This window comes from Eretmochelys imbricata, chromosome 1 (assembly GCF_965152235.1).
Source record: "Eretmochelys imbricata isolate rEreImb1 chromosome 1, rEreImb1.hap1, whole genome shotgun sequence".
NCBI lineage: Eukaryota > Metazoa > Chordata > Testudines > Cheloniidae > Eretmochelys > Eretmochelys imbricata.
In genome coordinates this window covers 185,163,048-185,190,028 of record NC_135572.1, presented here as the reverse complement: position 1 = coordinate 185,190,028, position 26,981 = coordinate 185,163,048, and the positions used below count along the sequence as shown (strand labels likewise).

Here is a 26,981-nt window from a genome sequence, read left to right as displayed (position 1 = left end):
ATGGACAAAGGCACCATCAGACTCATATCACAGGATGAGAGAATGAATGGGAAACATATGGAAGGAATAAAAGAGATGGAAGATTGTGACAAGTAAGAAGATTGGTAAGAGAAAAGGCGAATGTCAACAGACCCTTTTAATATAGTTACTCACAACAGATATTCTGCTCTTTATGAAGAGAAGGAGGAGACCAAGAATAAGTATATGGAAGCCCAAACAATGACAATGCAGCAAGCAATGAAATGGGACACACTTAGAAACTTAATAGAGCTAGAGACAATAGTCAGACAAAGAGAACAAGATTATATGTAGCTTCCCAGTACATGTCTATGCAGCAAAGAAAAACCTGCAGCTGGCCCATGCCACCTGACAGGCTCACAGGGCTTGGGCTGCAGGACTATTTCATTGCTGTATAGACTTCTGGGCTCAGGCTGGAGCCATATCTCTGGGACCCTCCTATCTCACAGGGTCCTAGAAGTTGGACTCCAGCTCGAGCCCAGAAGTCTACACAGCAATGAAGCAGCCTGGGCCTGTGTTGGCTAGCATGGGCCAGTTGTGGTGTTTTCTTTGCTGTGTAGACATACCCCCAGGGACCAGAATGGGGAGAGGTGACAAAAACATTGAGGAGTATCTGGAATAAAACTGGCTGAATACGGCAGAAATGGTGTTTGCCAACATTTGAGTTCTACATGATTAGTTAGTTTCTTGATGTCCATATCCCGTTTCGTTTGAAGAGCTGTTTTTCTTCAGATGAAGACATACGTTCACATGCAAACAAGGTTATTCATGTGTGAACACAGCAATTGTGATTTGCTATTCATTATTCTCACATTTTAAAAGTTTCAGTTGTTCAGTCAAGGAGGAGAAACAAAACCATGCGACTTTGATGACCATCATTTCCTATATTTCCTAGTTGATGAAGCTGGCTGAATTCCTGTGGGACAGATGATTTCAATGCTACTGAGAGTCAATGTAATTGCATTTATTGTATAATTAATTATGCTGGGGTGCCTAGAGCCTTGGATAGGCATCTTTATTATTTTAGCAAATAGTTGAAATAAACAGCTTGTAAACAATGCATAGAGTAACTCCAAATCCATCATAAATTATTAAAATCCCCCCCGTGAGAGAAGGTTGGAGGAGCCTAAAAGATAATATTAAAGGCTCACCCACCTTATCTCTCTAATATCCTGGGGCAAACACGGCTACAACAACACTGCAAATATTAAAAGCATGGCAGACTATCACTCTCAAGAAGGAAAAACACAATGAGTAAGAAATTGCCTAGGGACATTGTGGCATATTCATCATTGCGGTTTTTTTAGAGCATGTTGGACAAACACTTGTCAGGGATCATCTAGATAATACTTAGTCCTGCCTTGAGTGCAGGGCACTGGACTAGATGACCTCTCAAGATCCCTTCCAGTTCTATGATTCTATGATTTCCTGCATGCTTGAGAGTTCCCAGATTTTCTGTCCCGGAGGCACAACCAATCCTGGAGCTCCCCAAAGGGAGTGCAGCTTCTTACGAACCTCCAAATGGGTAGATCAGTTCTGTGGATATAACAGCCTGAGAGGCCTAGAACCAAAATCCCTTTTTGTTTGTGGCTACCAGAATACAGGTAGCTTTACTAATTACCATAAGTAGGCTGTAAAATTAAAACAATCTAACAAGAATATGGCTATTATAAGACAAAATATTCTAAGCTGAAGTAAATTTCTTGGTGGTTGAGGAAAAATACCTCCAGAGAGAGAATCTGATTACTACAAGAAAGGAATAAGAATAAATATATGGTACTTCTAAAGCGTATGTGTGTGCGCTCCATGAAAGCTTCTCTTGATAAACATTCAAGATGAGCTATAAAACTACAAGATTAGGACATTTTTAAATGTGATACCTGAGATCAGAGAAAATCACAATGTTAAGTATACTAAAGCACTCAGATCTGTGCAGAATGCATTACTCGGTCATGGTAAGCTAACCACTTTAGATTTCATGATTACCTGAAAAACATTTTGCAGCTTTCTATCTGCAGATACAGCACTTAAAATATGCTGTCATTCATGTACTGTAGGAAATAAGCTAAGAATTACATAAAAAGTCTTCCAATGACTGTACAGAAAATCACCTGGGACGCTTAACACTAAGGACCACATCGTGATGTCAAAGGGAGTTATGTTCAAGGCTCAAGGGCATTTTGCTTTTCAGTTTAGAAAATGTACCCATTGTAGTGATTGCCTTTAGTCTATCAATAATTCATGCCTGACACAGAACAGAATTAATGTAAAGAGAGAAGGCTAACAGCTATGAGTTTAAACTTGGAGACAAAGCAGTCAGTGGGCTTTCTGGTAAATTAATACTTGTGATCAGGGACGGTAAGCATTAGAAAGAAGTTTAATTAGCATCCCAAAACACTTGTTCCAAAAGGACATAATCACATGAAGAGTGATTCCTACCTTTGAAGGAATGTTTGGAGAAATACTGGTAATGGGAGGGAAAACAGAAATTCCTACCTTTGAAGGAATGGGAGGGAAAACAGAAATTCCTACGTTTGAAGGAATGTTTGGAGAAATACTGGTAATGGGAGGGAAAACAGAAACCCAGAATTGTTTATCCAATGGCAATGATTATAATTGTGAGTGACTTTTTATGTTAAATTGATATATCATAAGAGAAGGTGATGACCTCCTCAAAGAGGACAGCTGGGTAAATACTTTTGTTGGAAGGGAGGCGGCTTACTAGTTTTATAGGGTAGATTGTGTCATTTAGACACAGCCCTGCATAGGTGGTAGTACAGAGCTGCAATGTCCCAGGAAGAGCACCCCTCCATAGCATTTATATTGCACTTGTACCATTTAGATATTAACTAACTAATCCCCATAAAACCCCTGCCAAATAGGTGGGTAAAGTATTATCATTCTCAATTTACAGACGAGGCAATAGAGGCAGAGAGGCAAAATGACTCACCCTATTAAACATAGTGAGTCAATGGCTGACGACATAGCTCACCACTTATTAAATGACTTTTCTTTCCTACTTCTTATTAATTTATGTAAGCAGAGTCAGGATGAGCTCTACCCTGACATCTGGTGGTGAGGTGTGGCAAGTTGTGGAAAAGAACTTCAGGGGCTGATCTCATTTGCATAGGCACACCCATCCCGCCTAGCATGAGCCCATAGCTGCCCAAATGGTCACTTTGGCTGCTGTGGGATCCCCTGTGTCGCTGTTATTGGGGCAGGAAGAATAAATTGTTATTACCCTGATTATGGGAACTGTGCTTGGAACTGTACTGGGCCTTTTGTTATGATGGAGGGACTTGCCATCAACTAAGCAGCACTCGCTAGGCAAGGGACATGGGTTCCAAAACTCTGTGAATTGAGAGAGGCTGGGGACAGGTATTTATACTTGGTGGCATGGGCCCCCTGGTGAGGGCCTTACATGCTAATTACATCTTCCTCCTTTCTCCACTGTGGCATAACAGAGCTAATGTTGATTCTATTAGGAGTCTAGTTACAGGCTGCTGAGCTGAATTCACTTTGGGCTAATGGTGCACCAGCACTGAGGCTCCCCTAATACAAGCTGAAATCACAAAAGAGCTAAAAACTGACTAAGAGCTGAAATCACTGAGTGTTGTGTTAAGTAGTGGGGGAGCCTGAAGATATATTGTGGAGCAGTTTGTGGGACAGCTGGAGTGGCTTGTGGACCGGCTGGTGGAGCAGTTCATGGGATGGCAGGAGCTGTTTGTGGGATGCCGAGTGGAGCAGTTCATGGACCGGCTGGTGGAGCAGTCCATGGGGTGGCAGGAGCTGATTGTGGGACGCCGAGCCAAGTGGAGCAGTTTGTGGACCGGCTGGTAGAGTAGTTCATGGGATGGTGGGAGCTGCTTGTGGGACGCAGAGCAGTTTGTGGACTGGCTGGTGGAGCGGAGCGGAGCCCTATGGAGCTGTGGGGCAATCAGCTTCAGATCATGTAAGGTGCCCCTTACCTCTTCCCCTTTCCCCGCCCCCCATTTCCACCCAGGTTGGGAGGTAAAACTCTACAGATAAACTTTCAAACTCTGGGGCTGCCCTGACCAGGGACAGAGACTTTTGGGCCATTGGACTTTTGGGACTTTGGGTGATTTTGGGTTGCTGGACTCAAGAACCCAAGGGAAAGGACACGCCCCAATTTGCTTGGGGTGGGTTTTTGCTCATGGGTTGTGTTATGAATCCTGTTGGTGATGTTTCCCCAACATAATGCAACATTGTTTCTCTCTGATATTAAAAGGCTTTTTGGCTACACTCAGACTCTGTGCTTGCGAGAGGGGAAGTATTGCCTCTTGGAGGAGCCCAGCTGGGGTGGTATATGTTTGTCCCAGGTCACTGGGTGGGGGCTTGAGCCGGTTTTGCATTGTGTTATTGGAATGGAACCCCCAGATACTGAACCTGGCCCTTGTTGCTGCCAACTCTGATGGGCAGAAGAGTTACATTTATAATGATAAAAGTCCTTCATATTCCCCGTAGGCTCTTTGGGTGGCATTACTTCATTCTGCTTTTTTGCTGCCATCAAATTTCCCCTCCTGCCTCTGACTCTCTGTCCTTGTTTGGTTATCTCCTCAATAGTCCTTTTTCCAGAACAAAGTATCTGCCCCCACCACTATCAGTAGGTAAAGGTAGTCTCTGTTTTCAGCTTCATATCTCTGGGAAGACATTTTGACCACTCTGACAGTTAGGAAGCTTTTCCTAATGTCTAACCTAAACCGCCCTTGCTGCAGTTTAAGCCCATTGCTTCTTGTCCTACCCTCGGAGGTTAAGAAGAACAATTTTTCTCCCTCCTCCTTGTAACAACCTTTTATGTTCTTGAAATCTGTTATCATGTCCTCTCTCAGTCTTCTCTTCTCCAGACTAAACAAACTCAATTTTTTCAATCTTACCTCATAGGTCATGTTTTCTAGTCATTAAATCATCTTTGTTGCTCTTCTCTGGACTTTCTCCAATTTGTCCACATCTTTCCTGAAATGTGGTGCCCAGAACTGGACATAATACTCCAGTGGAGGCCTAATCAATGTGGAATAGAGCAGAAAAATTACTTCTAGTGTCATGCTTACAACACTTCTGTTAATACATTTCAGAATTATGTTCACTTTTTTTTGTAACAGCATTACACTGTTAGCTCATATTTAGCTTGTGATCCACTATGACCCCCAGATCCCTTTCCGCAGTACTCCTTCCTAGGCAGTCATTTCCCATTTTGTATGTGTGCAACTGATTGTTCCTTCCTAAGTGGAGGAATGTTCACCTGCTACGTATTCCTCTTCCTGAACCCATCCAACTCTCCTGTAGAGTTCAGGTGGGCAGAGAAAGATAAGGCCATGCTCCCCCCGCCTTATTTGCAGTTTGTTTTCCTAGGGGAAGGAATAGAGCAGTATCTGTGTATGGATGAAGGCAGAGGGTTCAGCTGTAGCTAGCTCCTGAGAAGGATGCTACAAGAAGTAGAGAATGTGGAAGGAGAAGTTTCTCTGTGACCATCTCCCCACCTTGCATACAGAGATCAGGCAAAATCTGGTCCTTGGTGTCCCTAGATAAAAAGAGAAGATCATAAAGATACCATTTTTCCCCTTTCCATGTTTATTTTTCTGAACCAGCCTTAACATTTACTGGAACCAATGGTGCAACATTTTCACCGACATGAACTAAACATGTAGTTACTCTAGCAAGTTCTTTATCTAATCTAATTTACAGAATGTATCATGAAAAAAGTCTTTACAGCCTTCCTATAAAATCTTTACTTTCTTTTTTCCTGTACTCCACAGTAGTCACTATTGTTCACATACTTTGTACACATAGCCACTTCTTTCAACATTTCTAACATTACATCTACTTTACAAAGGATTACAGCTATTTAATAAAGATACATCTTTGTCTGAGACAGTTCAACCTTATGGTTATTTCTACTTCCAAGAACCACAGGGAAACTCAAATTACCAAAGTGATTAACAAAGTTTTGCTATGCCTAGTAAGTAGAAAGATCAAATAAAACTGTATTTACAGCAACATCATAATACTTTTGTTTTCTTAAGATTGGAGATGGATTTCTGGAGGTAGCCCTTAGTGCATAGTATAATTTTAAAGTTATTGAAACAATCTAAATTCCTGTGGAACTCATGAGATACATGAAGGCAGGGGGGAAAAAATCTTGTTATTCAAGCGCACAGTTCTGATTTATCTGGATGGCATTACAGCCTTGTCATTCACAGTTGTCCATAATTTATTCTCTTTTTCATATACTCCCATTGTCGTCATTGCTGAAACTGTTTGATATTCCTCACTGAGAACCACAATTTACCACCTGAAAGTTAGTATTATACTGGAATTTGGATTCATGCTTTTTTCTATTTAATTTTATGGTAATATAATCTGAAATTTAAAAAAAAATACTACTTCTGTGGAAATACGCTAGCTGGGTTTTATTTTTTAACATATTACAGTCTTTGCTAGCATTTAATTTTCATGTGATGAACTTAGTGGCCACAGCAAAGTAGCCAAAATTAAAGCTTGGTGGCTAATGGAAATAATCAAAGAGAGATAGATAAATACCCCCGTGCCACCAGTAGATTAGATGTTTGCTAAAGATAAAATAAGGAGGTGGGAAGAAAATGCAATTTTAATGGGAAGTTAGTTGAATGCACTGCAGTGAAGAATTTGTGTGCAATGCAAAATTGAATATTGTTTCACTTGGTTTCCAATGCCTTTTTGTGATGTTAATGAAGAAAATGTCTTTAAAAGCTCAACAGAGAAATATGAGTTTGTAGCAGAGAATTAGATTTTGGACACAAGGTCATAAAATTTAGGTCATACAGTCCAGTGCACAGAACAGAGCTGATAAAGTCTGACTGAGACGGTAATCAGTTAGGATGAAAGGACAACAAAGAATTAAAGAAAATAATAGATTCCATGTGGCTATAATACACTAAGCAGCCTTCTATACTAGGATGCAATAAAGGTAATTTAAAAGAAAAATCACCAGGCAGTTTAGTGGCCATTAAGTCAAAACAGCAAGAAGTTGGAGGCCAATGTTTAAATCACAATGACACCACCCCCTTTTAAAGATAAATAGTGCTGCTTTGAGAAACAGTGAATGCCACAGGTTATAAAGAGGTTAGGACTATAAAAATGCTTAAAAGGAAGAACTCAGGGCACTGGCTAATTCACCACTTTAAGGACTGGACAGTTAATGTGGAGGTGGCTAGAAGAAGGCACAATGCCAGGAGAAAAGGTTACTCATCACTGGGAGATAGGATGAAATCAGGATGCTGTATTGGAGTTAGAACCAACCCATGCCCTGCTAAGACCCATCCTCCTTGCTTGTTTTCCTTACAGGACCTTCCTACCCCCAGTATCAGAGTCCAAGCCTTCCTTCAGAAGTGGAACCACCAAGTAAAGGACATATATATCTAGAGCCGAAGCTAGAGGCATGGGGGAAGAATGATGTGATGTTGGCACTGTTCAAAAATGAAGAGGATGGTCTGAAAACATGTGGGGAACGTAAATTTCTGCTTATGTGGGCTGACCTAAAAACTTGGTATTATGATAAATTATACTAGGATAGAGTGTGCAGATTTGTGACATAATCTAAGTATTTTTATATAAGTGTAGCAGAAGTTTACCCAGTCCAGTGCCGGGACAACACATTGCTTCAGTTTCCTCCTCTTTCCCCAGTGAAACCAACCACCACAACTGGTGCTTTGAATTGTTTTCCCCTTTTGGGGGCATGATTTACTGATATAAACTAACATTTTCACTGAAAGCCAGGTCTCTGGGCTTTCATTTCTAGGCTTGCCAGTTTCTTTCAGTCCTTGCAATCCTTGTATTGCATTTCTCTGCTTCACAATCTGTATAGCCTTCCCCAATAGCTCCTTCAGGGCTTTCTTTTCCTTGTAGCCCTCTAGTGCTTCGCAGTCTGCAGATCTCCAAGCTAGGGCTTCTCCCTCAGCAGGCAGTGCCCTCGGATTCTGAGCTCTCTCAAGAGTCTCCTCATTTACCCCCCCACTGATAAACTGTTATAAGCTACCCTTATGGACCAGTAGGTGTATGCAGTGTAGTTGTAGCTGTGTCAGTCCCAGGATGTTAGAGAGACAAGGTGGGTGAGAGAATATATTTTACTGAACCAACTTCTGTTGGTGATAGAGACAAGCTATCAAGCCATATAGAGCTCTTCTTCAGGTCTGGGAAAGGTATTCCAAGCATCACGGTTAAATGGCAGAAACACGGATGCAGAAACTGCAGACATACTTCCACTGCTACAATGATCAACACCTCCCACCAACGCACCTTTCAAGATCCATGGATCCTACACCTGCCCATCACAACATGTGGTTTACCTCATCCTGTGCGCTAAATGCCCCAATAACAGCTATGTGGGTGAAACCAAACAATCACTACGCTCTTGAATGAACTCACACAGGAAAATGATAAAAGACAAAAACACTATCACCTGTGTGTGAGCACTTTTCACAAAGCGGTCACTCTATAACTGACCTATTAGTCCTCATACTCAAAGGAGTCATGCATAACGCTTTCAAAAGACGAGCCTGGGAGCTTAAATTAATAATTTGCTAGACACTAAATATTATGCATTGAACAGAGATGCTAACTTTATGACTTATTACAACAATCTGAAACCCACTAACCCCCTCTTTTTGTCCTATGACCGTAGAGATGTTAACAGACCACTACCTTGAATGGTCCCTTAGAATATGTGCTAACCACTTATGCTCAATAATCTGTTCCACCCTGCATTTAGCTGTGACACGCTGGGAGTAACTTTCCCAGGCCTGAAGAAGAGCTGTGTGTGGCTCAAAAACTTGCCTCTCTCACCAACAGCAGTTGGTCCAATAAAAGACCTGACCCATCTTGTCTCTCTAATACCAGTTGTTGGTCATGTAACTGACACCTGACACCCTCCCTACAACAGGATGGAATTCCCAGATCCCTCAGGGAATGACATGTCCCAGTAAGCCTTTTCTTAGTGGGGCTGGGTCCTGGACCAGAGTTGGCTGGCCATGGGCCACTACTACCTTAAGGGGCACAGATTACTATGTTACAATACGTTATTAATAGGGCTGCAGGTTTGTCACAGTAGTAAAAATGTCATATACTGTTGTTTTATTTTATTAAGATGCATCAGATGAAGTGGGCTGTAGCTCACAAAAGCTTATACTCAAATAAATTTATTAGTCTCTAAGGTGCCACAAGTACTCCTGTTCTTTTTGCGGACACAGACTAACACGGCTGCTACTCTGAAACCTGTTATTTTTTTGTTTGTCCATGACTTTTCTTTGTGTTCAGGATTTTAATAAAGCAGCATTTCCCAAATTGTGGGTCACAACCCACCAGCACTGGGTCATAGGAAGGTTCTAAGTGGGCCACTGGTCCGGTACTCAGGGAAGGACCAAGGGGGAAAGGAAGAGGTTGGAGAGCAAGCCCACTCCTCAGTAGCAACTCCTGTCCTGCGGGGCTGGGCCCAGCTCCCTGCCCTCGCTGTTGCAGCCTGGTGTGTGTTGAGTCCCAGAGCCAGTCACTCAAATTTTGCACTGTGGCCTCTCAATCATGACAGAGGGGGTGGATGGGCCAAACCTAAGCACTGCTGAGACCCCACCCATGTGCCAGGTTGCAATGCCAGGAGCAGGAAGCTGGGCCCAACCCCATAGGATAGGAGCTACTGCTGCAGGTCAGTGCAGGGTAGACTCACTCTCCAGTCCAAAATGGAGTCCTTAAAGGGGCCTTAACTGCATGCAAGTCACTGGTGCCTGGACTGGCCCTGCTTGAACTCTTCCCCTGAGACCAAGCCCCACTTCCCCTCTTCCCTTCAAGACCCCACCCTCGCTCCGCTGCCCTGCCCTGGCCTTGCACTCTACCACGGGGCTTCTCACTTCCCATCTGGGCTCCTTATTGCCCCCTCTCACTCTGCATGGGCTTCTTACTGCCCCTCCCGCCCCTCAGGACTCAGTCCTGTCCTTTCACCTTGCTCACACCCTGGGAGGTCCTGGGAGAGGAAGGGGAAAGGCCCATGCTGCAGCCAGGGGAGGCAGGGCAGCCCAGCAATGTGGCTACATGGGGAGCTCAGGTTAAGCCAAAGCTGGCCCTTGGGAGGCAGGAGCTCCATGGCCCACTTCCCCGCAGGGTGATGCAGCTCATTCGGTCACTGAACCAATAACCCAGCACAGGAGCTCAGGGATACTGACTGCACTAGTGGTATTTTTCAACTGACGGGTAAAACTAATGTTCTGTCTAAAAAATCCCAGAATTCTTTAGAAAATGGATGTTAATGTTGGTGCATGGCCTGACTGCTCACTTGGGAAATTACTTTCTATCTACTTAGGTCCAGATTTTTAAATGTACAATATTTAGGTGCGTAAACAAGCAGATAAGTACCTACTGGGATTTTCAAAAGTACCTAGGCACCTAACTCATGCTGAAATTAAGTCTTCTCTGCAGTCCCGAATGGATACAGCATTTTTAATTCCCTTCCTATACTGTTTAGTGATGCTGTGTGCTTTTAAACAGTTTCTAAAGCTCACCACAGCCATGACTGTCATTTAATGGATGGTGAAATGATCCGTGCCTGCAGTTTTTATATAAGTTTGTAAAGCACTTTGATACCCTTCTGAATGAAAGGTGCTATATAAATGGAAGATCAAGATGTGGTTTAAAAAAATCAAAAATATATTCTATATGCTTTTAAATATTGATAAACCCAGGGAACAAATTGCTGTGGCTGCAACTTCAAAACAATTCCTCTGTTCCAGTTTGCTAAACCAGTGTTTATTTAATATTAATTATTTATACATTTTCTTTCTTCAGATCACCATATTCATTAATAACTTAAAATATAAACTATAATGCACTAAGCATGTATATTTTATTCAAATTATGGGGCCTGATTCTACCACAGTTAGTCATGATTAGTACGTGAGTTGTCCCACTGGCTTTATTGGAATTACTCTGTGAGTAAGGAACTACTCACCGAGAGAAAGGGTGAAAGAATCTGGCCCTATCTGGCCAGCACTGCTGCTTGTTGCACACTCTTAAAAATTTTGGGCCTAACTCTCATGTATACTGTGGCCTGTTTACAGTGCTCTGGCAATAAATTACACTTAAATGCAATTAAGGCCCCTTTAAGGACTCCAGTTTGGACTCAAGAGTGAGTCTACCCTGCATGGGCAGCACCACAGTCCAGGCGCCAGTGACCCCCCCACTTCCAGTGCTCCATAGCCTCTCCAAAGGAAAGATGCATGTGCCACACGTGGCAATGCTGAGCAAAGCAACATCAAAGAACTTTGGATGGTCTGAGCCCTAGTCTCTCCATGCCTCACTTTCTCATCTGTAAAATGGAGCAATAGCACGGCCCTATCTCACAGGGTGTTATAAGAATAAGTACATTAAAGATTGTGAGGCCAGATAAAGGGGACTGTATGAATACCTAAGATAGATAGATGAATGGCTTTATGCCACATTTCTGCCCCACAGACGACCTCTATGCTATCTTATTGCATTGGAGTCCAGCTAGATTTCCTCAGCATGTATAATTTGGGGGGAGGAGGGGAAAGGAACCAAATAACCAAGCCAGAAGTGACCAATCACTCCCATTTTACAGCTTCCAAGACATTCTTCCCTAGAGTTTACTTTAGTAATAAAATGGCAGCCTGGTCAGTCAATTCAAGAACTGATGAGTGAGGGCTGTCATTCAAGCATTCCCTTACAAAAAACAAGAGTAAAGAATCTGTATATAGTTCATGTTCCAGAAAGGTTAGGTGAGAATGAATCAAGTTCCATGCTACAGGAAAAGATGAAAACCCATGTCAGATTCCTTTCATTATGCCATGGTGGAAAATCCCTTCCCAACTGACACTCTGTTTAACCCTTTGTATAGAAGTAAGAATCATCACAGTTAAATATCCATTTGCATGTGTTGCTCCCAGGTGGTAAGTGCCAAGTTTGACCTATTCCTCCAAGAGAACATTTCCAGAGTTGCTCCACGCACACCAGGTAGCACTGCAATGTTCATAAATGCTCAAAACCCTTACAGAGACAATTAAATTAAACAGTATACTTAGGCAGCAACTGCTGAAATTCATGATGGAATTCTTTTTTATAACATAAAGACCACAGGTAGTAAAGAATAGTAGTTTGGCATATCTGAATATAACAATACCTCTTACATCTTATAATTAGATGGCTTTTTTTAAGAGTACTTCTATCTTTCAAGCAATTTTGGTCTCATTGTTTAAACCTGGAATTGGTTAAATGCAGCAACTGGAATTTAAAATATCAACATATTTACAAATGCTACCTTAACATCATTTTTGGTTTGCGAATTCAATACATAATGTAGCTGACAGTACATAAACAAAGTCACCTTTTCAGAGCTGAAAGTATGCATCTTTAGAAAATGGTTACTGATGTTGAAGCTTGATCTTTAAGTAACATTTCTTGAGCATGTCGGTGATATGGTACAATTAGTTCCTCATCCAAAAGAAATATGGCATCTCAGATTTCAAATTTTATTATTGCAAGTGTTTGACTTAATATGCTGCATACTAAAGCAGCTAGGGTGGAATACTTTGTATCTAGAGCTATACTTCTCATTAAAAACATATTATACCTTAAGGGAAGTATGTTTTTCTATAGGGATTTCACTACAAATTAATTACAGTTTGCTATCCTCTCATTTCATGAGATTCATTGGAGCTATAGAACGGCAGCGTGATTTATGTCTGTGTATCCTACCCTGTCAGAATGGGAAGTGTAGCTTTTCTCATCTCAGAAAAATAATATGGTTGGTAAAAATTCTGTGGACAAACTGCAAAAATGACAGTGTACTGTAGCCTCCACAAAAGACATACATCATCCCCCTAACAAAGCATTACCCACTAGAAACATTACAGAAACATGTGCTGGCTGGGGAAATATAGCACCTCTAGATCTTTTGTCCCTATTCCAGACAAGCAACAGCACTAAATTTCCAGGTTTTTTATGATACCATATTTTATGAAAAGTAGAAACATGACAGATTTTGTTCGGAGAACAAACCATCACAATGACATTTTTAAAATGGCTCTCTTTTAAATGTCTTTTCAAATTTGTAAATATTGCAGGCAACAGAAACGTGCACCCATGAAGATACACAAAAGGGGTCATGGGGAGGTGTTAAATACAGGTAAGTCAGAGAAGTTGGGAAAGTCATTGGAATCCTCAACTGAGTATGGAAAATAGAGGCTTTTCATCTGGGTTTTACAGGAAGCTGAAAGTCACAGTAAAACACTGTAGCAAGTATTCCTATGCTCAATAGAACAGGCTGGAAGGAGAGCTGGGTGAAATTTTGGGGCCACATTTTTTCCAGGTTTCACCAACACAGAAACGTTTCATGAATTTGTGTGGATTTTATCAAATTGTTTGTTTAAAAAAAAACTCTGAAAAATCAAAACATTTTGTTTCAATAATTTTGAAATGATTTAAAAACATTTTTTTTTAAAAAAATCAAAATATTTTAAAATGGTCAGAATCAAAACAAAACATTTCAGTTTCATTGAAACAAAAGGTTTCATTTGACCCAAAATGACAATTTTTCCAACTTTTCGATTTGCTGAAAATTTTCATTTTTTGTCCAACCTGAAATGAATTTTTTGATTTAGTGAAAATGCCAATGTACCAAAAAATCCATTATTTGCACAGCTGTAGTTAGAAGTCCATCCTCTCCATAGCTTTAAATAAAGAGGTAAAGCCAGGAGCTCACATTTATGTTGGAAGGAAATGAGCTGGCCAGGTTTGGAAGGAAGAATCTTACATAAGGACCCAGGGACCAGAACCAGGTTTGCAGAGCCAGGTGGGTGGGAGGATGAGGTTCCCACAGTGCCACTGGGAAGCTATGCATAGGTACAGCCTGGGAGCACTGTGGAGACTAGGCGCTGCAGGAAGTACAGCCCAGGAGACCCAGAGTGACAGTATCCCGAGGCACTCTGATTGGCCAAGTGTCCCTACTTAATCTCAAGGGTTGCCCCAGGAAGTTGTCTGGGCAACCATAAAGACCTTGGTCTGCTGCAATGTCAGACTTACCTGATCTCTGACTCCGGCCAGATTTTGATCCTGATTCCTGCCTCTCAATTCTAGCCTGGCACTGTCTCTAATCTCCAGTCTGTGACTCTGAATTATGTTTATGGGACCTGGCCTTGTGATTCATCCAACTCCTGCCAAGTGGCCAGACCTCAGTCCAACTGTTACCGCTAGAACAGACAGCCTGTGCCCTGGTCCCTTACATCTTATTGGTGTGATGGTACTTCCATACTAATGGCAGAGAGTACTAATAGCACAAGATTTACCATTTCTACAGTTACTCTGCTGTTGTTGCTGGGCAACACTTCCATTAAAAGACAAGGTTCTTTCTTAGCTCACGTAGAGGGAGCAGTCTCTGCACTTTCCCCACGACCAGGGGTTGTGATTGCCCTGGATTTTGAACAATGTTTGGGGTTAAGTTTCCTTCCACCCTCCATCTTCATGCTTACACATCCCAGCACCTGCACTTGTAAGATCCAGAGGCATACACCATATGCAAACTATTAAAAGGAACCCAAAGCAGAGGGAAAGAGCTCTTCTGAGAAATTCCCATGACTTTCATTCCTAGAGCAGTAGCATCCCTTGTCTATATTTATCTATGGGGACTATCTGATATGCAATCTGGCCTCCAAGCAATTATGTTGACAGAAAAATGATAGGGAAAGCTTATTTTTGAGGGGTTGTTTTGGCATCATAGGTGTTGGGCTATAGGATACTAGTGACAAGGGCTGTGACTTGGGATTTCCCTGGAAAAAGACTATGAAATTATTTATAATTTAGTTAATATTTGCATTGTTAAAAAGGGACTCTGTCTCTGTTGGAAGATATTTGTGTCTGTCAGACACCACTCAATTGCTCAAGGTGCTGGCCTAGTTCAAAACCAAGTTATTAAAAACTAATCTTTGTTCTTGTTGTAGTTACTGAACTGATGCTATAAAAAGGACTATATGATTTACAGCATCCATCTCTAGGGAGGCTTCACTCAGACTTTTTTGTTGTTGTTATTGATGTGCATTGGGGATTGGATCCTGCCATTCCATGCAATCTAATTTACTCCTTCCTGGCTGGGAAAGCAAAACAGTTGGGAAGCTATGGGTAGACCTATGAAGATTCATAGGTAGAGCTTCGCAAACCAGCTGAGCGGCGGCGAACCAGCTGAGCAGTGGGGAACAGCAGAGCAGCACACAGCAGGAGTTTGCCTGGGATTGGTGAGTATCCGAGTGCGTGTTCGCTGAGTAAGTATCCGAGTGTGTGTTTGCTGGGAGGGCAGTGTGAGAGCCTGAGCGAGTGCCTGATTGGCTGGTAGCCTGGAGGGGGCGGGCACTGGGGTTGTCTGTTTGTTTGTTTCAGGGAAGCCTGGCTGTTTAAAAATAGCCAGAGCTTCGCGAACCAGCTGAGCAGCGGGGAAAAAGCAGAGCAGCACACAGCAGGAGTTTGCCTGGGAGTTTGCCTGGAGTGAGCCCAGTGAGGCTTACATCTTGCCAACTTCTCTGAGGAAGCTCATAGTAGGAAGGTGATATGGAAGGGGGGGTTCAGCTGTTGTGACCTGCATTGGATGTGCCATGTTTGTCTTTCTTCCACAGGACAGAAGCGACTTTGTCTGTACAAAGTGCAAGCTGGTCTCCATATTGGAAGAGAAGATTGAAAGTCTAGAGCAACAGATAACGACCCTGCGTTGCATACGAGAAACGGAGGATTTTCTGGACAAAAGTCAGGATATGCTTCTACGGGCACAAAGCTCTAAAGATTTAGAGCAGGTTGCACAGCGGAGCCAAGAGGCCAGTGAAGAAGCTTGGCAACATGTGACCTCCAGAAGAAGAAGGGGGAATGTCCAGGTTCCAGCAACGCAGACACAGGTAACTAACCACTTTCATGTTCTCTCCACAGCTACCATTGCGGAGAGTGGACCAGATGATATGTCTGGGGGGAGAAAGCAGAAGGAGACTCTGCTGGTTGGAAGGCATGAGATGCACTGTCCTGAGATGGGGGGTTCCACGACCACCACTCCCAAGAGAAGGAGGCGCGTGGTGGTGGTCGGGGACTCTCTCCTCCGGGGGACTGAGTCATCTATCTGCCGCCCTGACCGGGAAAACTGAGAAGTCTGCTGCTTGCCGGGGGCTAAGATTCGCGATGTGACGGAGAGACTGCCAAGACTCATCAAGCCCTCAGATTGCTACCCCTTCCTGCTTCTCCACGTGGGCACCAATGATACTGACAAGAATGACCTTGAGCGGATCACTGCAGACTACGTGGCTCTGGGAAGAAGGATAAAGGAGTTTGAGGCACAAGTGGTGTTCTCGTCCATCCTCCCCGTGGAAGGAAAAGGTCTGGGTAGGGACCGTCGAGTTGTGGAAGTCAACGAATGGCTACGCAGGTGGTGTCGGAGAGAAGGCTTTGGATTCTTTGACCATGGGATGGTCTTCCATGAAGGAGGAGTGCTGGGCAGAGACAGGCTCCACCTTACGAAGAGAGGGAAGAGCATCTTTGCGAGCAGGCTGGCTAACCTAGTGAGGAGGGCTTTAAACTAGGTTCACCGGGGGAAGGAGACCAAAGCCCTGAGGTAAGTGGGAAAGTGGGATACCAGGAGGACGCACAGGCAGGAATGTCTGTGAGGGGAGGGCTCCTGCCTCATACTGAGAATGAGGGGCGATCAGCAGGTTATCTCAAGTGCTTATATATGAATGCACAAAGCCTTGGAAACAAGCAGGGAGAACTGGAGGTCCTGGTCATGTCAAGGAATTATGACGTGATTGGAATAACAGACTTGGTGGGATAACTCACATGACTGGAGTACTGTCATGGATGGTTATAAACGGTTCAGGAAGGACAGGCAGGGCAGAAAAGGTGGGGGAGTAGCACTGTACGTAAGGGAGCAGTATGACTGCTCAGAGCTCCGGTACGAAACTGCAGAAAAACCTGAGTGTCTCTGGATTAAGTTTAGAAGTGTGAGCAACAAGAGTGATGTAGTGGTGGGAGTCTGCTATAGACCACCGGACCAGGGGGATGAGGTGGATGAGGCTTTCTTCCAGCAGCTCGCAGAAGCTACTAGATAGCATGCCCTGGTTCTCATGGGTGACTTTAATTTTCCTGATATCTGCTGGGAGAGCAATACAGCGGTGCATAGACAATCCAGGAAGTTCTTGGAAAGCGTAGGGGACAATTTCCTGATGCAAGTGCTAGAGGAGCCAGCTGGGGGGTTGGGGGAGCTTTTCTTGACCTGCTGCTCACAAACCGGGAAGAATTAGTGGGGGAAGCAAAAGTGGATGGGAATCTGGGAGGCAATGACCATGAGTTGGTTGAGTTCAGGATCCTGACACAGGGAAGAAAGGTAAGCAGCAGGATACGGACCCTGGACTTCAGGAAAGCAGACTTCGACTCCCTCAGGGAATGGATGGGTAGGATCCCCTGGGGGACTAACATGAAGGGGAAAGGAGTCCAGGAGAGCTGGCTGTATTTCAAGGAATCCTTGTTGAGGTTACAGGGACAAACCATCCCGATGTGTCGAAAGAATAGTAAATATGGCAGGCGACCAGCTTGGCTTAACGGTGAAATCCTAGCGGATCTTAAACATAAAAAAGAAGCTTACAAGAAGTGGAAGGTTGGACATATGACCAGGGAAGAGTATAAAAATATTGCTCGGTCATGTAGGAATGAAATCAGGAGGGCCAAATCGCACCTGGAGCTGCAGCTAGCGAGAGATGTCAAAAGTAACAAGAAGGGTTTCTTCAGGTATGTTGGCAACAAGAAGAAAGCCAAGGAAAGTGTGGGCCCCTTAATGAATGAGGGAGGCAACCTAGTGACAGAGGATGTGGAAAAAGCTAATGTACTCAATGCTTTTTTTGCCTCTGTCTTCACGAACAAGGTCAGCTCCCAGACTGCTGCGCTGGGCATCACAACATGGGGAATAGATGGCCAGCCCTCTGTGGAGAAAGAGGTCTATTTAGGGACTATTTAGAAAAGCTGGACGTGCACAAGTCCATGGGGCCGGATGAGTTGCATCCGAGAGTGCTAAAGGAATTGGCGGCTGTGATTGCAGAGCCATTGGCCATTATCTTTGAAAACTCGTAGCGAATGGGGGAAGTCCCGGATGACTGGAAAAAGGCTAATGTAGTGCCAATCTTTAAAAAAGGGAAGAAGGAGGATCCTGGGAACTACAGGCCAGTCAGCCTCACCTCAGTCCCCGGAAAAATCATGGAGAAGGTCCTCAAAGAATCAATCCTGAAGCACTTAGAGGAAAGGAAAGTGATCAGGAACAGTCAGCATGGATTCACCAAGGGAAGGTCATGCCTGACTAATCTAATCGCCTTCTATGATGAGATTACTGGTTCTGTGGATGAAGGGAAAGCAGTGGATATATTGTTTCTTGACTTTAGCAAAGCTTTTGACACGGTCTCCCACAGTATTCTTGTCAGCAAATTAAAGAAGTATGGGCTGGATGAATGCACTATAAGGTGGGTAGAAAGTTGGCTAGATTGTCGGGCTCAACGGGTAGTGATCAAAGGCTCCATGTCTAGTTGGCAGCCGGTGTCAAGTGGAGTGCCCCAGGGTTCAGTCCTGGGGCCGGTTTTGTTCAATATCTTCATAAATGATCTGGAGGATGGTGTGGATTGCACTCTCAGCAAATTTGCGGATGATACTAAACTGGGAGGAGTGGTAGATACGCTGGAGGGCAGGGATAGGATACAGAGGGACCTAGACAAATTGGAGGATTGGGCCAAAAGAAATCTGATGAGGTTCAATAAGGATAAGTGCAGGGTCCTGCACTTAGGACGGAAGAACCCAATGCACCGCTACAGACTAGGGACCGAATGGCTAGGCAGCAGTTCTGCGGACAAGGACCTAGGGGTGACAGTGGACGAGAAGCTGGATATGAGTCAGCAGTGTGCCCTTGTTGCCAACAAGGCCAATGGCATTTTGGGATGTATAAGTAGGGGCATAGCGAGCAGATCGAGGGATGTGATCGTCCCCCTCTATTCGACATTGGTGAGGCCTCATCTGGAGTACTGTGTCCAGTTTTGGGCCCCACACTACAAGAAGGATGTAGATAAATTGGAGAGAGTCCAGCGAAGGGCAACAAAAATGATTAGGGGTCTGGAACACATGACTTATGAGGAGAGGCTGAGGGAACTGGGATTGTTTAGTCTGCAGAAGAGAAGAATGAGGGGGGATTTGATAGCTGCTTTCAACTACCTGAGAGGTGGTTCCAGAGAGGATGGTTCTAGACTATTCTCAGTGGTAGAAGAGGACAGGACAAGGAGTAATGGTCTCAAGTTGCAGTGGGGGAGGTTTAGGTTGGATATTAGGAAAAACTTTTTCACTAGGAGGGTGGTGAAACACTGGAATGCGTTACCTAGGGAGGTGGTAGAATCTCCTTCCTTAGAAGTTTTTAAGGTCAGACTTGACAAAGCCCTGGCTGGGATGATTTAATTGGGGATTGGTCCTGCTTTGAGCAGGGGGTTGGACTAGATGACCTCCTGAGGTCCCTTCCAACCCTGATATTCTATGATTCTATGATTCATGCTGCCCCAATGTGGGGAAGGTGTGCTGACTGATTTCATTGGCCTTCAAATGAGAGCTATAAATGGGTAGGAAGGTCATCTAGTTTCACTGCCGAGTCTGCACCCTGTACATCAAAGCATATTCTTAGAGATGGGCCCAAACCAAAACTCTAGACCTTCACACAATAAATCTGAATTTTGCAGTTTTAGCCCATATCTCTACTGTACAAACATTAAGTCAGATTCAGCGGCAGGCTACTGACTATCTGCCCAAATAGGAGAACAGGGAGAAAAGATATAAGGAACTTTCCTTCCTTGTATTCCACCAAGCGGAGCTCAACCACAAGGCTCTGAGTTCTGTGCTCAGACAAGACTCAGTTCACGCAACATTAGAAACACTGAGCTCCTAAGGATGTTATAATATCCCTGGATACATTGCAAAGAGCCATTTGCAATTCCATTCCATTCCACCCAGGAGTATACACAGAAGTCTTCAAATGTTAGATTGAGTCACCCTTATATTTTAACAAGCCAGACAAAACATTTGGCATGAGAACTAAAAGCAAGATATTTTTTCACTTTCATCTCTTTCTGATAGTAACTTTTGACAGCACGAGTACTCATACCTGAAATCCTAACCAAAATACTAGAGAAAAATGTTTAATTCCTAACCCCGTAGTCCTTACTTTGTCATACTAAACAAAAGTGAGCATGCTATCACTACTAAAGTTAATTAAGAAATAGATAGGTGCTTCTGTCATTACAAATGTGTTGTAATAACCAATGCTGTTATACCAATAAAATAAAAACCAGCAGGATCTTATTAAAGGGGAAAAGGCAAAATGCCACATTTATTGTGAATACAGAAAGAATCATAGTAAGCAGTTAGTTATAGCTAAAACATTCCATTCAATTTCATATTTATTCACACATTCATTCATTCACACACACACAGGTTCTGCAAGGTTGTTATCATAGTTACCAGCCTTAGAGTTGCTCATGCCAAGACACTGGCCAGGTGGCCTGGACACGAGGAGGGAGCAGGGCCTTGTCAGATGCTCATCTGATGCTCCTGGAAGTTGGTTTGCAGAATCAGACCCCAAAGTTCTGTTTCTAGAGTCCATTTTTATAGGAATTTCTTCCTATACCAGTCTATGGGAATTGCTTTATCACTCTGTTGCTGAATCAATCAGCAGATGGCACATTCCTGATGGCTCCGTGCTGCCAGATCTTCAGTTCTCCCATCCTTGAGGCTGTTGGGTGGATTCCAGTCTGCCCTCTGGGGGGGGGGGTCATCTGGTTGTCTCCACCCTGCGCATTCTTCGGCCGATCGCCACTGGATTCTTAGGCTGGCACCTCCCTGATCATTCATTATCCACACCAAACATACATCCACATACATCCTCTATCTCTATTTTAATCACAAGTGTGAACAAAGCGAGATAATCACAGCAAAAGGGTGGGGAGTCTCTGTGTGATGTTTCTGTTGTTACAAAGTATTGCTTTGAGATCAGACTGTCTTAGAATGTACTAACACAATTAGCAGCTTGCAAGTTTCACACAGAGAGGGAGAGAGAGAGTAAAAACAAGAGACCAAAAACCAAGATACCTCTTAATTAGCAATACTCTGGAATTTAAACTATGGGGAATCAAACTCATTTGTGATTTTAACACAGAGCTTCTTTAACATGAACCAACATAACAATGCTACCCATATTGCAATGCAATTTATATGGGGTTAAATTCATTCCTAATCTATCAATAATGGGAACAAAGCACACAGTCATCTAGGTTCCTTCATAATGATACTCTGCACCTGTTTGACTGAACCTGGGCTAGGAAGTGCTGCTATGATTGACTGGTTTGGGGAAGGGCAGCCAATCAGCACAGGCATTCACCTGAACCAGCTGTGTACAACAGTGAGAGAGTGTCCTGGTCTATACTTAAAATGTAGATAGATATAGCTACGGCACTCAGGGGTGTAAAAAAATCCACACTCCTCAGTGCCACAGTTCTGCCAACCTGACCCCAGGTATAGACACAGCTAGGTTAAAGGAAATATGCGTCTGTCAAGTTAGCTATCATCATTCAGTGGTCTTCCTACAGTGACAAAAAAACTTCTTCTGTCACGTAGTTGCATCTAACCTTGCAGTTATGCTGGCACAGCTATGCCGTTATAGTTAAGAAACATAAGAATGGCCATACTGGGTCAGACCAAAGGTCCATCTAGCCCAGTATTCTGTCTTCTGATAGTGGCAAATGTCAGGTGCCCCAGAGGGAATGAACAGAACAGGGAATCATCAAGTGATCCATCTTCTGTCGCCCATTCCCAGCTTCTGGCAAACAGAGGCTAGGGACACCATCCCTGTCCATCCTGGCTAATAGTCACTGATGGACCTAGCCACCATGAATTTATCTAGTTCTTTTTTGAACCCTGTCATAGTCTTGGCCTTCACAACATCCTCTGGCAAGGACTTCCACAGGTTGACTGTGCATTGTGTGAAAAAATACTTCCTTTTGTTTGTTTTTTGTTTGTTCCTGTATTGTAGACATGGCTGGAGAGAAAGAGAGACAACCCTGTCTACAAAAGAAATCCATTGAGCTGGCAGTTCTGCCCATCACTTTGCAGCAGTTCCACAGCTATATATGGCAGTGGAAGTTGGAGTCAATGACTGATATGGCTGACTGGTTGCAAAGTGTAAAGTAGCCTATAGGAAAAGAGTACTATCCCTTTAAAAAGTTAGTGGGCCTTCTGTTGGCACTCACTGTGTTCTGTGTTTTAGAGAGCAATCAGAGCATCAGCATGGATGTAGCTTGGCCTAGCACGTTTGCGCATATTAAGTAAACAGTTATTTGGGACCCATCTACACTCATAGTTGCAGCATGTTGTTTTTGTTGTATAAAGAATACAAGACACAACAGTGGACTTTCTTCCTCAGTTTGCCAGTAGTGTTGCATAGGCATGCATCAGTTTAGCACCAGGATCAGGAATTTGGCCCTGAAAATAAACAATGGAGCCAATTCTCCATTGTTCTGCACTTTGTATAATCATTTACACCAGTGGAAAGTGAATACAAAGTCAGTGTAAAACATTAACAGATCAGAATGATAGCATTTTATATCCCATTTGCACTGCAGTAAAAGAAATCACAAAAGATACAGGACAACAGAGAATCAGGAACTTTATATTTAACCTTGACTCCTGCTTCTATAAAAATGCCCACTTGTAAAGTCAAAGCACGTTACTCATGGCTCAAGAAACCTGTATGTGTTTTCATCCTCCAAACTTTTAAAAGTTGCCTATAACTTGCACATCTCTGAAAAACAATGCCCTATTGTTTCCGTACAGACATTTTTTTATATATACACATATGCATACTTGAAAACTAAATGAGCCTGGAAAGCAGCCACTTTGCCACTAGTACTACAATAAATAATGCTCTTGTCTCCTGAAAGAAATAGCAGCTCTTTGAACATTATTTCACCTTCTCACAACATTTCTAGAAATAATACTGAGCAACTGCAGTGCTACAGTGCATTATACCTTCAAAGTGCTATGTAATATTCATCATTATGGCTCGAAACATCCCTGGAGAATTATTTTTATCCTCTTTTTACAGATGGGGAAATCAAGACAAAGAGATGTTATGCCCCAGTTAGTCATGGTAGAAGAGTTGCGACTATGGCACAGAATCAAGAGTATGGGTAGGGAAATCCAGCAGATTCTGTTTGAAGGGATGGTATCATTCCAGCTCTGCACAAGAAGCCCCTTGTGCTTCAGGTGTTCCCCCAACTACTCTCTCCACTTAGCCTACTGTAATACTGTAGAACCTCAGAGTTGCAAACACCAGAGTTATAAACTGACCAGTCAACCGCACACCTCATTTGGAACCGTAGGTACGAATCAGGCAGCAGCAGAGACAAACAAAAAACAAATGCAGTGCAATACTGTGTTAAACATAAACTACTAAAAAAATAAAGGGAAAGTTTAAAAAGAGATTTGACAAGGTAAAGAAACTGTTTCTGTGCTTTTTCGTTTTAATTAAGATGGTTAAAAGCGGTGTTTTTCTTCTGTATAGTAAAGTTTCAAAGCAAAGTCAACATTTCAGTGTTGCGAACAACCTCCATTCCCAAGGTGCTCGTAACTGAGGTTCTACGGTACAAGTAATTAAATAATAATAATAGACAAACACCCTGATTTGAGGGGAGAGGGTTCAGTGCTGTAGGAAAGTCATTAGCACAGCTTTGTCCTGATTCCCAGTTCTAACCATTAGACAACAGGGCCTCAGTTGAGGGAAAGAGGACTAACATATTGACACTTCACCTCCTAGGATCCAGGAACAGGCAAATATTATTAGATGGGGAAAATATTCAGGAGGAGAAATCAAAAGGAAGAGGATTGTGTTGAAGAAAAGTGGAAGGAAATATTCCAGAAGAAATATTGTACTTCTAACAGAGCAGTAGACCAGGCCTTAGTTTCTCAATCAACATTTTTCAAAGCAGGGTTGTACCCTCACAGCAGCCCCATATCTTTTTAAGTAGTGCTGACTTAAAGACAAGCCTGAAATATTAAGGGGGGGGAGAGAACAGTCAGTTCCTGCAACAGTAGCAACTTTAATGATTAACCCTGTGCATTCCAGGGACCAAGCCTTTCAGGAGCAATTATTTTTGCTAGAATGCAGGATACTGAATATAAGCTGCACCCACCAGTGTCCTTTTAAGTGCATGCCCTGTCTCTCTCACATCATCCAAATGAATACACCTGTAGGCAACTCACAAATTAGATATGAAAATATGGGAACAAGAAGCAGTCCCACCATTTGTGAAGGTTTAGATCATGCATGCGCAAGTTTCCTTAGCATATATAAATATGCCTGAGAATATGGACAGCACTTTAAAGGCATCTTTTCCCTCATCCCTGCATTAAGTGCAAAAATAGAGCAGTGGAAAATCTGGCCCGCTATGTTGAGGGATTAGGGATTATGACCAAGGTCTTGTCTATATTCAAAGGGCATGGTTGGATGTGGCAGCAGGTCCTCAGCTGGTATAAACAGTCACTGAAGTAAATGGAACTATGACCATCTATTCCAGCTCAGGATCTGCCCCCAGATTTTAAAGCAACTTCTGTGGCCACTCTTACTTCAGTTTAAATCTGGTTTATATCAATTTAGCTAAACTCAAGTCCTTATCAAATTAAACTAAATGAAACCTGGTTTATATTGATTTAGCTTAATTCAATAAGGACTTGTGTTTAGCTAAATTGATATAAACCAGGTTTGAATTGAACTAAGAGTGGCCACAGAGGGTTTTGCACTTGTTTAACTAAACCATTTTTAAAACTGGTTTCAATTTAAGTCATCTTTGAATACAGACAAGAGTTAGGATTCTGATTCATAATCCCACAGATAGCAGCTTCATTTCATTTGTGAGTTGTACCAGTAAAACTCAAAGTGTGGTTTTAAACCACTTCAGTTTAACTAGTGTAAAAGGATGTGTGGACACTCTTATTTTGGCTTGAACTATTCTTATTTGCATTTAGCTTAGGTTGATTAGGAACAGATTTAAACTACAGCAAAATAAATCACTCAGTCTGAAATAAGGATGTTCACACAGGGTTTTTACAATTGTTTAACTAAATCAGTTCAACTAAACTGGAGCACATTTGTGTGTAGACAAGTTCTTAATTTAGTACATACACCAAGTGTTTGGTCCTGAGGTGCTTGACTCACTGAGCAGAATTACTATTTTATCAGCTGAGCAGTGGTGTAAAACATATGTCCCTGATGATTTTCTAAAAGACACATTGCTGTGAATGATTTGCTGACCCAAGCCATAATCCCTGTGCCAACTTTTCCAAACCCTCCTGTTTAAACCAAAATGTCAGGCTTTTGTAAGGTCCTGTTTCACAGATTGCCTTCAGACTATAAATAAAGACAAAGAGTGCTTTTGCTTTTTTGCTCCAAGAGAGGTTTCTGTCATCCTGAACACTGTTATGGTTAGTAAGTGCACTACACCTGTCAAGCACTCTACTTGATACTGTCTCCACCACAGGTCATGTCCCTCCAGCCTTGAGTTCTTGGGGCAGAAATGAGAGCCTACAACAAAGAGTCCTGCAGCTGTTGCTCCAAAAAGACCTGTCTTATCTGTCAGTGCAAGAAAAATTAAAGATAACGCAGCAGACTGGCATAATTTAATGATGAAATGGGAGACCCTGAATAATAATGGATTTACTACTGCAAACAAAATTGTAAACTTGAATTGGCACACAATTTAAAGATAACAAGCTGGAGATAGAATGTGACAACATTCCTCTGACTGTGGAAAGCTGTCTCCAGACTATAATGAAGAACTTGAGATGTTCTGTGCAGAATTGCTTGGGACCTTGGAAAACATGGCAAAAATACAACTGAAAATGGAGAAACTATGTTCAACTACTAAAGGAATTTGTGACTTAGAAACATACCATTATGAAAACGGAGATTGCAGGACACCACTCTTTCACACATGGTCCACTATGTACTTCTATGAGGTTTATTTCAAGCTCACTGAAATGTACAAGAAGGAACTATGACTTAAGCAAATGACTGTGCAAGAGATTGCTCATCCTGCTGACCAATATCTCATGATGGTTTATTTATCGTCTCGGTTGTACCAGCCCTATATTGAAAACAGCAGTAAACTACTGCTAGAAAGCATGTTGCTGGAAACAGGACACAGACAAGTGTAGCGTTTAAGACTGCTTCTAATGACACTTGTGACACTGAAGCAGCAACAAACTGCAAGGTTAATTATATGTTGTATTTTTATAAGGTTATTAAATTTTTTTCTTCCAAACAGAGGAAAAACAGAAGGTCTTTGATAAAGGGCCTGACTTAATTTGTTACCCCTTGATTGACATCTGTTTATGTGGGAGGAGAGTTAGGCTATTTATGAGCAATGGTATTGCATGAGCAGCCTGAGAGCATCCCACTTAGTTTACACCTCCGGGCCTGATGCCCCATTGCCCTACAACTTGCAGAGCCATATACCAGTGCAGCGGGTGGAAAAGAAAAGGCAAAATGCCACTGGAATATCTTCATGGGCAGAATTAACTAACTTGTGTAGAGAAAATGCAAAAGAAAGTAGCTTGGAACGTGATATTATTTTCCAGGGCTTAATAAATTGCTTATCCATTTGCCACTATGTGACTGGCCTAATGGTCCCAATTCTGATCTCCCACAAGTTTTATATTAGTATTACTCCAATGACTTCAGTGAAATTATTTCCAATTTACACGAGCATGAGAGAAATAAGAATCAAGCTTCTTGTTCTCCTAAGTCATCCTTGAAAGAGGCTTAACCATGTTACACAGATGGTGACATGCACATGCATAAGAAAATATCTTTCTTCATC

At 42.7% G+C, this 26,981-nt stretch overlaps 1 pseudogene; it reads left to right on the top strand.

Moving 5' to 3' along the window:
• On the top strand, window positions 1–26,316 carry LOC144264137 (cyclin-dependent kinase 2-interacting protein pseudogene; annotated as a pseudogene).
• The last annotated feature ends 665 nt before the right edge of the window (window positions 26,317–26,981 follow it).